At 41.5% G+C, this 3,643-nt stretch overlaps 1 protein-coding gene and 1 long non-coding RNA gene across 2 annotated transcripts in view; one reads left to right on the top strand and one right to left on the bottom strand.

Moving 5' to 3' along the window:
- Positions 1–3,643, top strand: part of CDKAL1 (CDK5 regulatory subunit associated protein 1 like 1) — a 537,841-nt gene that overhangs the window by 113,750 nt on the left and 420,448 nt on the right. The gene's annotated exons all lie outside the window — the stretch shown is intronic.
- The window catches only part of LOC125939519 (uncharacterized), a 6,159-nt gene that overhangs the window by 522 nt on the left and 1,994 nt on the right, over positions 1–3,643 (bottom strand). Inside the window, exons 2-3 of the long non-coding RNA XR_007463077.1 lie at positions 2,715–3,226; positions 1–194 (exon numbers count right to left, since the gene is read on the bottom strand). The exon at positions 1–194 is cut by the window's left edge and continues 522 nt beyond it. This is a non-coding gene — a long non-coding RNA (uncharacterized LOC125939519). The remainder of the gene's footprint in view (positions 195–2,714; positions 3,227–3,643) is intronic.

Below are 3,643 nucleotides of genomic sequence, written 5' to 3'. Positions count from 1 at the left end.
GGGGCCCCCTTGTAGCTGTCCCTGCCCGGGTCTCATCGGTCCCGGGGGCCCCTTATAGCTGTCGCTGCTCGGGTCTCATCGGTCCCGGGGCCCCTTGTAGCTGTGCTGCTGCTTTCCTTCTTGTCTTTCCAGCCAGACTTCTTAGATGCTCCATCTCTCCACATCCCGTTCATACTCAGCCCCCATGGGTTTTTCTGTCAAATACATCAAATGAAATATGTCAGACATTTATGAAACTTGTACAGTTTACATAATAATAAACATAGCACCTATATAGCAACCACTCAGTGTAAGAATTACAACATTGCCAAGACTTTAGAAACCACCACGTGTCCCTTTTTTGTATCCTATCCCTAAGAAGTAATCTTTACCTTGACTTTTGTGAGTTGTTCCCTCACTTTTGTTAGTAAATCTACATTTAGGAAGAGTATCGCCCCAAACAACGTGTGGTTTAGCTTTGTCCTGTTTTGAACTCCATTTGTTGGACTTACTGATGTTAGAGATTTGCTTCTTTTCCTCAGCAATAGGATTTTAGATTTATCCATTTGATGGATATAAAATAACTGGTCCTTCTTACATTTCACTGGATGGATTTGTCACCGTTTGTTCATCTTATTATTGATCGAGTACTGAGTTTTCCCAGCGTTTTGCTTTTATGAACACTGTTGCTCTGAACATTGCGAACATGTTTTCTGGGGCACATGGGCAAGCGTTATTTTAGGATACGGACATAGGAGTTGACTCACTGGGTCACAGGTGAATGTGTATTCAGATGTTAGTAATGTCAGACTCTTCTTCCTGAATGGATGTACCAGCGTTCACTCCCTGCAGTAACGGGTGTGTGCTACGTTCTTGCCAGTTCTCCATATAGTCAGACTTCTAGGTGTTTGCCAGTCTCGTGGGAGAGGTGATGGCTCACTGTGGTTTTAATTTGCATTTCCTTGATTACTAATGATGTTGAGCATCTTTTTATATGTTTATTGGCCGTTTGGGTCTATCTTTTTTTGTGAAATGGCTTTTTAAATATTTTTTCCTGTTCTTTTTTTTACTGTTTGTGGGAATATATTATATGTATTCTCTATACTAATCTTTACATGTTGTATAGGCAGCAGACATCAATTGTAGCTTTTTTCCCCCCACTTCCTTTAACGGTGTCTTATGATGAAGAAAAATTTTGGATTAAAATTTATTTTTTTCCTTTGGGTCTGTGCTCTTACTATTTACGAAGCTTTTCTTTACCTCAGAGTTAAGGTATTCTGTAATATTGTCTTCTAAATGTCTCCTCTTAATACTTTAAGTTTATAATCCATCTGGTGTTAATTTTTGTTGTATGGTACCAGGAAGGGGGTCCAGTGTCCTTTTCTCCCCCCATGTAGAAAGTGAATTTTTTTCAATGTCATTTACTGTTTTTTAAAAAAATCCATTCTTTTCCTTTTGTGTATGTATTACTCACTCTGATGTTGCGTGTCCATAGATGTTTGGGTCTGTCCCTGGGATCTCTGTGTGGTTCCATTGATCTCTTTCTTTCTTTTGGTGCTGTTCCACACAGTGATTGATACAGCCTTATATGAAGTCTAGATATTTGATATCTACCAAGAATATCTTGGCTTTTCTTTGCCCTTTGTCCTTCCACATAAGTTTAGTATCAGATTCTAGGTTCAACAAGGAAGAAATACTGCTGAGGTTCTGATTGTGATAAGATTGAATCTCATGGTGACTTTGAGAGGAGAATTGGCATCTCTACATTTTGAGTTTTCCAGTGACGAATAAGGTATCTGGGCCTTCTTTGACTCTCCAGGAATGTATAATTTCTTCATATAGTACCTGTACTTGTTTTAGATCTTTCCCCTTAACAGTGTAGGGACAACCACATTATTCCAATATCATTTATTATTATATAAAAAAACATGTTATTTCTCCTTGTACCTGTACAGTATTTATTTTTATACCACTGTACAAGGTATTTTAAAAGAACTATCTTTCTAGCCATGTTTGCTCCCTTGGTCTCTCAGGATTAATTCTTGCAGCAGTGGGAAGGATGGTTGGGCGTAAGGACAAGTACAGCTCAGGAGTCCATGGAGGGCAAGAGTTGCAATAGTTGAGGAGCCTCATCTCACATGGAGGCGCTCGGGTAGGGAAGGAAGGAGTTGACTTAAGAAAGAAGAATTCTTTATCCTTTCAACATTGATGAGTATGACTCTAAGACCACTGGCTAGAGTATAATGGGGAATGCCAGATGGGGAGTTCAGTTGGAGGGAAGACATGTTTTGGTTTGGAACAGGCTGTATTTGAAGTCACAGCTATAAATACTCTAATAAAGTGATGATCCTGTTTGATCTTTATTGAGTGCCTTCTGTGTGCTGGCCACTGTTTGGAATGCTTTGCCTCAGTGGGATATCACCTAGCTTAATTTTTGCAGTCTGTCACTGAGTTGTGGCTTACAGCTTTATTCCGCTTTTCCAGATGAGGCAGCATCTGTTTTCCAGAGGAAGTTCTGTAAGGCCGTTCAGTTCCCAAATGGTGCAGTTGGGATTGTAACCCAGGCAGTCTGACTGGAGTCGCTGTGTTCAGTCATTTTCTTACTGTGCCCCCCAGATAGAGCTGTCAGGGAAGCGTTTGTAGGACTCAGGCAGTCATCAGAGGGACCAACACTAAGAGACAGAGTTTATACTTTTTGCATAGAAGTGATAGCTGAATGTGATGGCATACTCAACTCAGAAACTCGAGGAGGAGCGGGGGGTGGGGGGCCACTTGCACTGCGGTGGGGAACAGGAGGGTGGTGGAGACGCAGGGTGGCGCAAGGGAGTGGAGTCACGGTGGGGAGCAAGCGAAGATGATGATTGCCAGATGCTGCTCGTTTTCAAAGTATGCTTTTCATTTTATGAGAAGTCGGTCGTGTCCCCAGGTTATCTACTCTTTCCTTCTAGGAAAGGTAAATAAGATGTAAGGGTATTTTCATGCTGTGGATACCCCCTCCATACAGAACCCAGAGGATTTGGTTTCCGTGATTCTGTTTTGTAATGTAGCTAATGGCTGTGCTCCTACACTGTTTGTAGACTCAGATATAACGTGTCAGTGGGTCTTGTCGTATACACGGCTGTGTTGTGAATGTGGTTCCCAGGAACGATGCGGTGTTGGGATGATTAAATGAAGTCATCCCAGGAGAAAACCGTCTTTAAACACTGGTGGCAGCAAGCCCACTCCTTCAGTGCACTCTTCTGCTCAACTGAAAGAAAAACGTAAAAACAGTATTGGAGGTGATTAAGTAGTGTTGTTTTTTTTTCTTTTAATGGCTTTAAAGGCTTTTGGTAATCACAACCAGTTCTTGTTAACATAAAGCCTATGCCAGTATTTGATTTGTTTCCAGAATAAATATAATCCGGTAAAAGACACAATAACAATGCTGAGGAAATGTCAAATTCAAGTGACATTTTTATACATGGAGAGACTCTCAGTGATGTCCTGCTTGTGTCAAGCCTCGTGCTTTACTTTGCTGCTTCCTCCCTTGTCGTCACTATCTCTTAACAGAGGATGGGAGATGAATACTTTACGCACTCTGGTACACCTTGAGTCGTCGACACTCTCCTTTATGCACTCTGTTACATCTTGAGTCGTCTACACTCTCCTTTACGCACTCTGGTAC

This window comes from Panthera uncia (genome assembly GCF_023721935.1).
Source record: "Panthera uncia isolate 11264 chromosome B2 unlocalized genomic scaffold, Puncia_PCG_1.0 HiC_scaffold_25, whole genome shotgun sequence".
In the NCBI taxonomy this organism is placed as follows: domain Eukaryota; kingdom Metazoa; phylum Chordata; class Mammalia; order Carnivora; family Felidae; genus Panthera; species Panthera uncia.
The sequence above is the reverse complement of the archived record's forward strand: the minus strand, read 5'-3'. Positions and strand labels throughout refer to the sequence as shown.